At 44.8% G+C, this 13,695-nt stretch overlaps 1 protein-coding gene across 2 annotated transcripts in view; it reads right to left on the reverse strand.

The window, feature by feature from the left end:
- The window catches only part of LOC119025771 (beta-galactoside alpha-2,6-sialyltransferase 2-like), a 57,853-nt gene extending 44,506 nt beyond the window's left edge, over positions 1–13,347 (reverse strand). Inside the window, exon 1 of one of the 2 annotated variants that reach the window (XM_037109698.1) lies at positions 13,090–13,342. The gene's annotated coding sequence lies outside the window, so the exon portion shown is untranslated. Of the gene's footprint in view, positions 1–13,089 lie in introns of both variants that reach the window. The other variant, XM_037109699.1, reaches the window with a different exon arrangement.
- Between the last annotated feature and the right edge of the window lie 348 nt (positions 13,348–13,695).

Here is a 13,695-nt window from a genome sequence, read left to right on the forward strand (position 1 = left end):
TGAGCAACTGAGGACAGGGCGATGTCAGAGCTCAAGCACTGTCTTGTTGTGTAAAACAAGTAGCAGGCTCTTCAGCGTTTCACATCTACAATTGATGTTTCCAGGCCAGGGGAGATGAGAACAAGATGGGGCTGATATCTTTGCTATGTTTGATGGATAGAACAATTATTACGTTTCGCTTCCGAGCCAAAACCTTAAAAAGGAGACATATGGTGCTCATCATCCGGCTCACAGTTTATTTTGAGTTACTACTCACTATATGCTTTAACGTTAAAAAAAAAAAACACATGCCAAGTGCTGCTGCTCTGTACTCCCCCCTCTGTCTGAAACGCTCTGTTTCAGCTCCTGTCTCTTTAAGGCCCCTCCCTCTGAATACCCTGTCTGCTCTGACTGGTCAGCTCACGCACGCCTGACCCAGCACGACAGAGCTGTGATAAATCAATTATTACGTGCCAAACTAGCGACTTGACATAAATTATGCAAATTTGTGACATGGTTGATGTAGTGCGATGTCACTAGATCACGGAATTTGGAGGCGAGGCTGCTGAGGTGGCGTTTCAGCGGCAGTGTTTTCTGTGGGAGAGAGGAGCTTCTGTCAGTGTGGACTTTGACCTTTTTAGCTTTCATAATCTCTTACATGCACAAGAGCACCAAAGCAAAGAGGGAAAAAAAAACAAACAAAAAGAGCATAATAGGTCTCCTTTAAAATTCAAGGGGTTGAACCATCCCAATATATCCTGCCAAGCCCTAATCCCGCCGCTGCTCCAACATGACAACAAAATGAAAGGCTTCCTCCTCCATTCACCTTTGTTCATTTCCCCACCACATCTGCCTTATACTGTGACCTACATTTGGCTGTGGTGCTGTGCATGCAGATGTAAGCGCAGACGCGGCCCCGCTCATTGTTCGTGTCTATATGTGTATGCTCAAAAGTCAGTCATTTTAACATACCGCCTTTACCCACGCGAGGAGATGAATTAATATGGCATCCGCTACTCCATCTCTGTGCCGTGTGAGCAAATGTGTTTGGTTACTGTACGCTGTGTGGGTATGCCTGCCAGTCTCTGTGTGGATATGCGACTTAGTGCCCGCAGTAGATCAACCAGCTCCTCTCCACTGGCACCTAGCATGTGGAGCTGAGAACACACTGCAGGCGATGCAGCTCATTCCAGCCATCCCACTGCCTGCCAATCACGTACACTTCAGCATGTCATCGCATGACTGCACGCACGCAGATGCACAGTTAAATACAGAGTAGCCCTAAAACCTAAAGCAGAGCACAAACGAAGGCCACAGATACAAAGAAACGGAGGTTATATTGCACCGCTCACAAGTGAGGAGACTAAATGGAGGCACAGAGCTCGAGCACTTGTGTGATTTGAAAAGATAAAAAGGAAGACATGCCAAGTTTTGTCCGACTGCTCGTGAGCGTGCAGGGACTTGAATGTAATGCAAGTCAGTAACATGAGTGTTACCACCTGTACGGCGGAATTTCTTTCAACACTTGGATGTTTTTTTGTTTTTTTTTTGCTTGTTCACTGTAAAATTAAACTGACATTTTCACATGAGGTAGATGCTCTTCAGTCATTTAAATAATAGATCAAACTGAGCTTTGACAAGCCGCACAGCAGCACAACCCGCACTACACACAGCATGAAGCATCTTCAATAAGCAGACCCCAGAAATTGTGATGGGTACTTTTCACTATATTCGAGATTCCCAAAAACTTTAATGTTCATTAATGCAGGCAATGATGGAAGTCTTTCGCTGTTGCATGGCTAAATACATCTGATACATACAAGAACAACAAATGCACTAAAAGATAAGACAGTACAAGTATTTCACAGACCAAATGTTTACTAAATTGGTAAAGAAAGTACATTTTTTAAGCCACAGCTCTTAACATCATGACTGAGTAATTCTGAGCGTGTCAGGTCGACCTGCAATAGTCAACGATTTTTGCCTTAACTCGTCAGTAAATACTGATTGCACAGTATAATGGCTGCAGAAATATGACACAATACATGTACAGATAAGTTCCCTACTCGACCGGCCACTGGGCTGGATTTTTCCCCCTTGGAAATGAAGGTGGAATTGCAGCACAAAGGAAGCGCGTCTTATATTGTGCAACCAATGCAGGAAGAGGCATTAATGGAGAAAGCCAGTGTTGTGTCAGTGTGTGTTCTACTGTTAATACCCGTTACCAGTTCAAAACTGGCATTCTCTCCATTAGATCAGTAAGTAACAAAACCTGCCTACTTATTAATACAACGGAGTGTTTCACTGGGGATTCTTGCGGTTGTTTCTTGCTGCTAGCAGTAGTCACATTCCTAACACTTTGCAACTGTATCATCAAGTTTAATACCACAGGGAGGTGCGGTGTCTGAGTTTTGGGGGAGTTGAGAAGCTGTGGATTGTTGCCCTGACTTGTCATCCAACAGGAACTAGGGGTATGAAATGCCAAGTCAGCTTTAGCTTCACAGACTGACTAATGTGGATCAACTACAGCCTGCGATGAAAGGCCTGGTAGGATTGGAGGTGATCAGGTCACAGCCGCAAAGAACCAGACCACCAAGGTTGTTGCCTGGCAGTGACGCCCTGTCTGAGAGCACCTTCACAGACATCTGCTGCATTGCAATTTCTTGTTACGTATTGACCCAGAGTGAGTACACTCACTCAGAGATACTGATGCAACCAGTTTATATATCAGCCCAGCCACTCAATCAATCGAGTTCTAGTCCCACAATAAAATTATATAATTACATGCTGAAATCCTTCTCATAACATGGACTCAAATGTTAGAATTGTTATTGTCAAAGCTTTAAAGCAGCAACAGCTGAAAGCTGTGAACACATTGACACTGGCATAAAATCAATATGTTAAATATGTAAGCATTCATGACGCAACCTTAGCTTTCATTTGAGGATGTGTTCATGTCAAGCTGAGGTCCATTATTTCTATCAGCTCTGTCTTTACTAACTCTTGGGGAAGATAAGACTCTTTAGCTGCTACATGCTCCTCTATGTTCGCAAGCTTGTGAAACGAGGTGTGGAAGCTGTACAAACGAGGCTGATGAGAGTGGCAGGAGTGAATAAACACCAAAGTTTTGGACTGTCAGAGGCTTGATTGGAGACACCGAAGATACTGCATTGATTTGAGGAGAGCTGCAGATGTTTTGATGAATCTCTGTGGGCTTCTTACACAAGCATTTCATCAGCGTTGAAATAAATAAATAGAAATAAATAAATAATAATATTTGGGACCCTTGAAGCAAGGATTTCTGTAGCTTGGCGTGTCTGATGTGAGATGGTTTGTGGCAGTCTCAGGAGTAGCCCACCGGTTCAACCTCAAAACTGTCACACACCTGCTTTTCAGCAGCGTGAGTCAGAGTTTGTCACTTTCCTCAGCTGCACTGCACTCCATGGCGAAAGGGAAAATATGTTCGATGTGTATAAAGTAAATAAAGAGGACTCCCGCTCCCCTCTGCGTGAAGCGCACGCTCACAGAAACAGGAAAAGCTCAAACCGCGTTCACCGTTCGAAGAAAAAACAAGCTCGACATCTTTCATCCCGACTCTCTGTTGGTGGTAGCGGGATCCGACTCATGAGGGAAGGCTTCATGCTGCTGTGACACCAGGTCCAGCAAGGTCAGACCAGAAAGCACTAACTCCATTAAAGTCTGATCCCACTGAGGCAGATTACTTCTGTCCCGTCTCCCGCTATCCTCCTTGAACCGCAGCAGCGATTATATCTGCAGAGCAAAAAAAAAAAAAAAGGCTATTTTTGCAAAGGCGTGCCAAGACGCTCATTCATCTCGCTCCGAAGAAGCGACTACACCAAGTAATGGCCCGAGAGGTGCAGGGAGGCGGAAGTCTCTCACACCTGTCACAGTCCATCTGCTGTAGAAAACTCACACCTGATCCACAATGCAGAGAGGAGACACGGGGATCTACATGCTGCATCTACAATCACACACGCACACTAGTTTTTCGATATAATTCGCAATATGACAGTGTGGTCTGAGAGTCTTTCGTTATTAAGGTTATTCTTCACCAGAGTTGGGCATTTTAATTTTAACCAAAATCTAATGTACTAAATATGACTACTTATTTAACTTTGAATGCATTATGCCACCTAACAACAATACGGTCCGTGTAGAGTAATGCGTAGCTGACACCACCTTCGTGTTACAAAATAACCAGAGAAGTACAACTTGGCATTTCACAGCAGTCAATTACAGCTAAATATTAAAATTGCTCGCTTATCTCACAAAAGTGCAATTATGATATAGAACAGATAAACAGACTTTTGAAATAAATGATTAGCCTTTGATGAGGGGATAAGCTGGCAGGCAAGGGATCAAAAGTCTGTTCATTTATGAGTCCTTGCATGCCAACTGCGTGCCGTGCCTCACTGTAGAGAGTTCCCTCGGCTTCCCAATGCATAGTACTCTGATTCACTGGAAGTAATTGGAGTACACTCCTTTTTCCTACTGTCCAGTGCTGAAGCTCTGTATCCCCCTTTAGTCTGAAACGCTCCGTTTTCGCTCCTGTCTCTTAAAGGCTCTTTTTTAGCTTGTTACTCCCAACACTTGTCTTTACTTGCCAAAATATGTGTAAGCATTCTATTGGATAATCGGCCTGATTTCAGGTTAGACAGGCTGCGGCAGAGTTACATGCCCATAAGAAAAGTCAAAATTTCTGGTCGGGAGGAGAAACACACCTACATGGCAGTTATGGCACGACAAGAAATTAGCTCTGCATAAATATTGCAATGACAACCTTTCCAGAAATTGGTTCAACAAATGAACGAGGGAGGCTGTGTTTGTTACTAGTATGCAACGCTTCATGTACACGGGACTACTGTATGCCATTGTGATTACATGCAGGTTTTTATATGCAGGCAATTAACGCCTCTCACAATCCCAGTGTTCGAGTTTACCTTGCTGTTTTAATTCCTCCCTTATATGTCCCATTTGTCATGCTGGCACATCACACATCCCATCAGACTCCATCCAGAAGACGTTATTTGAGTCTAATCAATAACATTCTGAGTTACACTTGTCGTTTTTCCGGGAGCTAATGACAGAAGTTGTAGAGGAGTGAAACTTCTCGCTTCTTTCTGATCTCTGATGAGTTGCACATGTGCAGCACCGGTGAGGCGGCTAACTAGGCTCAAAAGCCACAAACAGCGGTTACATTTGTAAGATCTTTAATTTCACTCTCTTTCAAACCCAGCGCCGACTGAAGGATATTACTAGTGCTGGTTGACAGAGACAATGTTAACAAGCCATCAACCTTCATAGCACTGCAACTGAAAGGGAAAATTAGCATTTTCACCCCAGTGTTGTGTTCACATCACAGTCGAGCCGAGTCTACGGCGAGAAATCCCTGACTACTGCAGGGTTAACTGACCTAAGAGTAAATCCCAATATTTCATATTCACATTGCAAGTGTGTTAGTACGTTTTTCTGGCCAACATGAAAGGTGTGCTGGTGGCATATTAACTTTCAACAGCCATGCAAAGATCTTAAGGGTGAAATCTGCAATAATTTGTGCATGTACACGTTTTAAACCTTTTCTGCAGAGAGCAGTGCAGACATCCATACCATAACACTGAGTCACCACCTGGACACGGACACACACACACACACACACACACACACACACACACACACACACACACACCTGGACAAGGACACTGCACTACCAATTAGCCCCTCTTTTTCTATCAGCGCACCGTGTGAAGTGTTCATGCGCCTTGTAATTACCAGAGCAGAGGACGTGTTTCATTTAAAAAGCAGCACCACTGACACAGCCCTTCAGAGGAAACAAGCCTCTGACTCATTCAGAGTGAGTAACGGACAGGAGAAAGTCATCAGCCATCAGACATCAGCTGGCTGTTCCATGTCTGAACTGGAGGCCACAGACTTCAAAGTTTATAATCTAACACCGCTGCACTTAAAGCACTTCACCAGACGTAGTCGGAGGAAAGGAAATGACTCTAACGTCTAAAGAGCAACCTCCACTTTAGCAAGAAAAGGACGTCTGATGAAAACACGTGGCTGGGAAGAGTCGAATCAACCTGACCTTCTGAGCACACCCTATTCTGATAAATCACACAGGGCCGCGGCTCTTGATGACAGGCTTTCACGGTGCACAGAGCCCTCTCCAATGCAGCCTGCCAAAAGCAAGGTCCTATGAAGGAAATGCAGCTCTACACCTCACATTATGGCCCATAAATACAGCTGGGAGCGCTGACGCCCACAGCAGGCGACTGTTTGATGTGAGAAAGCAGAGAAAGTCCACTTAGAACTCATTTCACTGTCCCTTTCCACTTCTCGTGGAGGTCGGACGGATATAACGGTGCTTGTACGGTGAGATCGTGTGAGTAGTCACCTCTCAGTCCGTTTGTTTTATGAAGCGAGGACCGATTCAGCTGCGTTTCACTCACTTGCTCATCCACATTTAGGACAAAAGGAACGAAGATGGAGATGAGTCTAAGGAAGCTGCCGCTACTCCGTGAGCTGAGCTAAAAACCAACAACATTTCTCTGGTCCAGACTCACACAAATTAGAGCAGATGTTACAGGTTAACACGTATGCTAATGCTTCATAAAAAGATGCTGACAGGATTTGCTCGTATCAGGGCTTCACACACACAGGCTGTTGTATTTGTGGGACGAAATCCTGTTTGACTGCCCGGAGAACAAGCCCACTAATCTACAGCTCTATAGCCATTTTCAGACAGCTTACCCCCGCTATAATCTGCCTGAACCCCGGACACTTGCTTCTAAACACAGACTGAGATTAGCAGCCTATCAGGGACTTATAGCGCAACTATGAAAGCCACGCCGCAATAAGCTGCTCATGTCACTGTTTAGGAAGCCTCAACATAAAAGCATGAAGCGCCACCGTACGACAGCATGCAGACACGAGTGCCTAAACAACTCCTCTCAGGAAGTGTACGAGCTTGTAAAGATGGTTAATCACCCCGGGCATCCATGTGTTTCTCATGGAGAGCCCCGTCCTCGGAGCGCTCACACGCTCGGCCAGGAGTGAGCGGCACAGCTGGTCTTGATGACTCCAGCGCTACTTCTTTTGAAGGCTGAGCTCAGATAACTGCTGCTCTGGCCGGTTAGCGCGCATCTGAAATTACACCTCCACCTTCCCACAGCGCCCTGCCCAGGCGATCCTTCCTCTCCTCTGTACTGTACTGCACTGTACATCCACACACAAACACACACACACACACACACACACACACACACAGTCTTGAACAGATACAAAGGTAACTCTACCTCCTGAATTTAAGGATTAACTAAAAAGAAGCAATAGTGTCGACTCAGAAGTTTAGCCTCATCATTTTATGAGCAGCTGTTGCAGGTGTTTTGATATGAAGCATAAAGCATCCGTAGATCAATAATTTCATGACGGCAGTGCATCGGATGGCAGTGAGACGATGCCAAAGGGCTCGCATGTAGTGTTGAACCTAGAGAATATGCAGCTCTGCTCATCTCTGCAAAGCCTATCCAGCTCATTGTTCAGCAGTCCCGCCCACAACTTCAGTGTTTTGGTTCACCCTCACATCTCTCATAGAATCGTTTTCAGTGCAAAAGCTCTAAAAGCCCCACTGTGCAGTACCGGGCGACACACACAGACACAGTTAAGAGATTAGCCGGTGACTGTAGTGGAGCGTTTATTAACAAAAAGAGCCAGATATTTCCCTCAGGAGCTGGTGGAGACCAAAAACAGAGCTAAAAGAGAGTGAGTGTTAGATACACCGTGACTCCAGGTGAATACTAATGCTGCTTTGTAACCACTGGATGTGGTCTAAAACAACAAGTTCCACTAGATCAACTTCAAAAAGGAGGCGATTTTTGATATGTGTTCACAACTTATATCTGCCATGTGGCCCAAAAAACAGTTAATGTAGCTTTAAACATATTTACCTACCATTTCCCTATTAACATTTGCTGATTGACACTGAAAACCTTCTCATTTTACTTTTGCAATTACCGTTGGGCTGAAAGATGAAGGCCATCTTCCATTTCCAGTTGCAGGCATCTACTAACCCTATAGCATCATTTGAAAGACAACCTTGTCACAAAATAGTGTTTTTCCCCCCTACTTATTTATTATCAATGATCTATTTTGAGCTTGTCACTGTCTCATCTTAGTCATCATAAAAAGGCTGCTGACGAACATATTTCGTCACAGTTTTCGTTAACAAAGCTGATCCCTGATTCATAAGAGAGTCCACACAAAGTTAGTGTAAAGGAGGAGTTGTTGTTTGTGTTGTTTTATTTGCCGGCTGACCTAAGTTTGTTTCCACCAATCCTGATGTTGTAATTTGCATTTTCTTTGCCTTACTTCCTCAGTAAAGCTTGGCGGCTAATTCCGTTTCAAGATCCTGAGGAAGAGCACCGCTAAGTTACAGACGTGTGGTGATGAGACAAATAGCCTATAAAACCCAGCACAGGGCTGTATGTGGGACACTCGCCGGACAGAGATGTAAGAGTTGATCCGACTCTGTTCAGTGGTGACGGGAGAGCTGCTTGGCTGGGTTGGAGGTTGCTAAAGTAGGAAACAGCGCTGAGCTAGATCCGCCCCCCTCTGAACAACAACGTCATCGTCCATCACAATGTTTCACAGAGGACCTCATCATATGTCAATTCGGCTGACATCCCCCAACCCTATTGGCAACATCTACCCTTATTCTTATGACAGGCAATATCATCGTATGGTTAAATCAATCAGACTGTTCTGAGCAGCCTTGAGGATGCAATGGTTCAATATTTAAAAAGGTGCTTCAGTGTGCCGCTGCTGATCGACCACTGCACATCTGCCTTTTTAGAGACGGAGAGTCTGTATCCTCCTGCAGTCTATGCAAACAGTCAAGAAATCCATCTTTAAAGTAACCTTTAATGTAATCCTTCTATTTATTCTCCATTTTTTCAGTGCTGTCAGGTCAATCAGTCATACAATCACTTCCACCCCTTCTCTTTTTTTCAGCATCAATTGATGTAATATGAACACAGGAGCTCAATTAATACAGTGGGATTTATGTTCAACTCCATCCAACTGAAAGTGTGTCTTCACACATAAATCACCTCCCCCTCCCAGACTTCCCGTCTGATCTGATGCTAATCAGAGCAGGCGATCTTTAACTAGTTAACTCCTTTACTGGGTCATCTCTGACGCCAATTGTGCATTTCATCAGTTAGTATTTTTAGAACAGCGGCTTCTCCTCACTGTTACTCTGTGCCTGAAAAAAAGAGAGAAAAAAAAACAAAAAACACCACCACATGTCCTTTTCAACCCACTCACTGGTGTGTTGGTTTACAGTGAAGGACAGCGGTGACAAAGTGTGAATGAAGCTGCTCACACAGCTTTCATATAGCTGACGATGGATAATATAGATTGTACAGAAAGCAATTTAATCTATCCTTATTTCAGCTGGCTGCAGCAGCCGTCCACATGCACCGCTGTGCACATCAATCCAACGGCAATCAAAAAGGTTGTCGGAGGATTTCATAAACTGAGAATTAAACACGCACACACACTTTTTAATATCATCTCACAGAGGGAGCTTCAAAATGCCAAAAGGAAAAACCCTGCTAAGGAAAAACCCCGCTTTCTGCACACAGCATCAATCACGTGATGGCCTGATTCCAGGTGGAGCAGTTGTTTTTGTCTGCATTTAGAACCTGTTTTGTGTCCAAATCTATTTGTCCCTGTGGTTCACAATGAATGCACATTTTGTGAGCTCATGAATTGCAAGCCAAAGAATCTCTTCACAGGACAATTCTAAAGAACAGCAACTTCTTCTTGAGGAAAGCCTCAGATTATGTTCAGATTTGGTGGGAATACGTAAGAAAACAGTACATGTGGAAAATAGCTGCGGGACGCCGGCATGTAGGTCCACCACTGGCAGGATTTAAAGTGGTGTACTGTTCGTGCATGCTCTCCTACACACCTGTACAATGTCTGCACACGCAGGCGGAGGGCGCCCCATTCGAGACAATAAATATCCAGCTGCAGAGACAAAGAGGTGCCAGCCAGTGTGTGGCAGTCATTAGGTAGCTATGTGTAAAAGCAATCTCACCGATGTTCGGCGAGAGTCACAACCCCTTCGTACACTGGCGGCTCGCATATGTGGGTTTATCAAGCATAAATCAGCACATTCATAATGCATCCTTAGAGCGGGCTGCAACAGCTATTCACTTACCATAAATGACAGTGTTCTGGCAAAGAAAAGATAAATTATTTAGTTTGGGTTTTATATAGTGTGTGTAGTCATTCCTGCTCTGGTGGTTAAAGGGTAACTCCATCAATTTTACACATTAAAGTGTATTTAAAAAGGTCTTGGGGAGTACTGATGCACATGAGAAAAAGTAGCATGAAGATTTTTGTGGCTTCAGAGGAAGATGCATGGTATCTGATTAATGCCTCCAGTGCCAAGTTGCATTGTGGGCAATGCAGGAACCAGGTTCTGAAAAGTAGTCCACTGGTCTAACACTGTTGGATTCACTATGGGCAGACTCACAACTTCATTATTCTTCCCATTGAAAACCTGCCCCCTACATTACCCACAATGCAACTGAACCACGAAGTGACGTATTCAGTAGTGCTGCCCGAATCCTGCAAACACACTTGCAATGTGTAAAAGTGGTGTTACCCTTCAAAAACACAAACCACCACATGTGACTTTTGTCCTCATCCTTACTCCAGCTGCAATGACTTATCAATTAGATGTTGAAGATTAAATCAATCGACAACTATTTTGATTGTAGACAAAGTAGTTTGAGGAACTTCTTAAGAAAAAATCAAAATGCTTCAATACAGGCCTCTTAATTGTGAAATGTTTTCCAGTATTTTTTTTCCTCAATAATATCAACGTCCCACCCACAATACTATGTGATTGAATACACAATTGGGAACCAGTCTATCAACACTGAATAACTGGAATCTGAAAGCAACTAGGACATAAAGTCATCAGCTAAATGTCATGGAGTGCAAGTATAATGTAGCAAAAATTGATAAATTTAAGTAAAGTTACTAAAATCTTTACCAAAAAAAGGTGCATAATTTAAAAACGGGGCACCTGTCTATTTCATCCTCAAATTGCTAGTGTAGCCGCTAACTGTTGCTTAATGTGGCTGCTGTTAGCTGGTTTGCCCAGTTAGCTGTGCTGCTAGTGGTCATGAATAAGAGCTCCTAGCACCAGGGGTGTGCCGCTGTTTACACCGCTAGCACAGGAGCTTTGGACCGGGACAGGCTGGGGCTAGCTTGTTAGCGTGCTAAATTCAGTAGACAATACACCGACGTCAAACGCCAAAACTGTTATTTCTTCAGAATATATTTGATAATTTTGTTGTCATTAGTTATGTTGTCAACTGAAATCTTAGTAAACTACTTAATTACACTCCATTAATGGTTATGCTAGTTTTGACATCGACATTTTTATTCCCCAACAACGATCGACATTTTTTTTCAATATTTCCTAACATTCTATTGACCAAACAACTCACTGATCAATGGAGGAAAACAATCGACAGAAATACTGTGTAGTTGAAGTCCTACTCACCACCCCCTTCAAAAGCTTTCAGAGCCAGAGAGCACAGAATTATTCAGCAGCTGCACACACAAACAAAATGACACTTCTCTGACACAAAGTCACCACAACCTGGAGAGACGAGCTCTGTGCTTTCTTCCCCGCGCTGTTTATGCTGCACAGGGAGAAATTACAAAGAACAGCCTGGTGCCTTTGATTCCAGTGGACTGCAGTGAAGAGTGTGTGCATGTGTGCGTGTGTGTGTGTGTGAACGTGTGTGTGTGTGTGTGTGTGCACATGCACGTGTGTGTGTGTGTCCTCATGAGTTTCAGTCCTCTCTCGATTTCCGCTGCTGTTCCTGAAGGTGATGTGTTTTGGTGACACAGCTCGAAATGACAAAGCCCCACTTTCAAATGTTACCATCCGCCCACCCCACCCCCCCCCCCCCCCCCCCCCCAACACACACACACACACACACACACAAAAAAAGAAACGCTTCACTGCCCTTGACATTTGCTTGTTTCACTCTGCTTTTGAATGCTCTAACCTGCTCCTTGTCCGTGCGATGTGACAGGGGCAGGGCAGCAAAACACTTTTGTGTTTAATATAAAGCGCTCTGTCTGAAAGCTGATGCAGTATGTTCTCTGTCTCTGATCGAATCCCTCCAAAACACAAAGCCTGTCATGGCTGAGATGCTGTGCAGCGGTGGATATGAAAGTGTCCTGATGTGAGATGATTACAGTTTTAAAGAGGCAGTCTTCCTGCCAAAATAAATAAATAAAAATAATTCCCCCATACAAAAGAGCCCTTATTTCCCACCATGAGAAAAAAAAATGGGATCTGACTTTTATACATGCAATTTCCCCTCATCAGTTTGGTCTCGCAGCAATTCACGTGGTGTAGTATACATCACCCTGGAGCTCTGTTCTTGATTTTGGGCTTCCTGTTTTGACACCATGTGCATGAGGCTGTTTAACAATAAAACCGAGTGTTAAGGGAACAGTAAACCCCCTCTGCATCTTCTCCTCAAGTTGTGGAGCAGCGTGCAGGCCCGGCTCCACTCAGGAGCTGTGAATGAACTCCTCACTGTGGAGAGAGACACCAGGTTCTGTTATCTCAGGGGACAGGAGGACCGAGCGTCAGACACCGATGCACAGTTTAACTCGGCCGTGAATGTCAGCGACGCTCAGAGGTGTTTATCGAACACGATTTTTTTTTTCTTCTCCTTCCTCGCGTAAGAAACTGATCGAGCCGCTCCTGGAGACGAACGGGCGAAAGTAACTAAGTAACGAATGAACAAAGAGGGGTTTTCACAGCAAATTTCTTTTACCTCCAAAAAAAAAAAAAAAAAAAAAATGAAAAAATGCATCCTAAATGCTTGGTCGTTTCCGAGCCGACACCGTGTATGCACATCCTCCCCCCTCTGCCTGTGCAGCAGCTCCGGGTCCTGCCTGCCTGTCTGTCTGCACAAAGCGCTCTGGATCAGCGGGGATCCGGATGGAAGAAACGCTGCGGAACGCGAACAAAGCCCTTACCTCAAAAACCGCGTCGGTCCCCGGTGGATGCTGCTGCTGCTGCTGCCGCCGCTGCTGCCCGCCGGTCCATTCCGCTCCTGGTCGCCTCAATGCACGGAGAACATGCGGGCTCGGTTTGAGGCTCCGCGTCCACGGAGAGGACATCCACTACTACAGAGAGCCGAGCTGTCCGTCACGCTGTTGCTGGCCTTCTTCTCTCATCCAACATCAGTCTGAGGGGCGGAGTCAGGCAGCTTGTTGGCTTGTTGAGGGAAGGAAAGGAAGCGAGGGTGGAGGGACAGGAAAGGGAAGAAGAGGGAAGAGGAAGGACAGGAGGGAGAAGAAGAGGCATATTGATGTTGAATTTGATGCCTTCCTGGCAGCAGCAGCAGCTGGTGAGCAGAGAGGATAAGACAGGGTGGAGGGAAAAGCATATTTGTTTAACGTCTCTTAATTTCCCAGCAGGACTTTTGCGGAGACATAAAGGGCACGTTGGGGAACGCCACTTGCTTCAATGCCACGTTCATATCTATCTGTAAATATGAGGCTGCAGCCAGCAGTAGGTTACCGTTCTGATGTATGGCAGGGTTTGGTGTTGTTCCTGGAACATCATAACTGATGCTTCGC

This window comes from Acanthopagrus latus, chromosome 9 (genome assembly GCF_904848185.1).
Source record: "Acanthopagrus latus isolate v.2019 chromosome 9, fAcaLat1.1, whole genome shotgun sequence".
Taxonomy (NCBI): Eukaryota; Metazoa; Chordata; class Actinopteri; order Spariformes; family Sparidae; genus Acanthopagrus; species Acanthopagrus latus.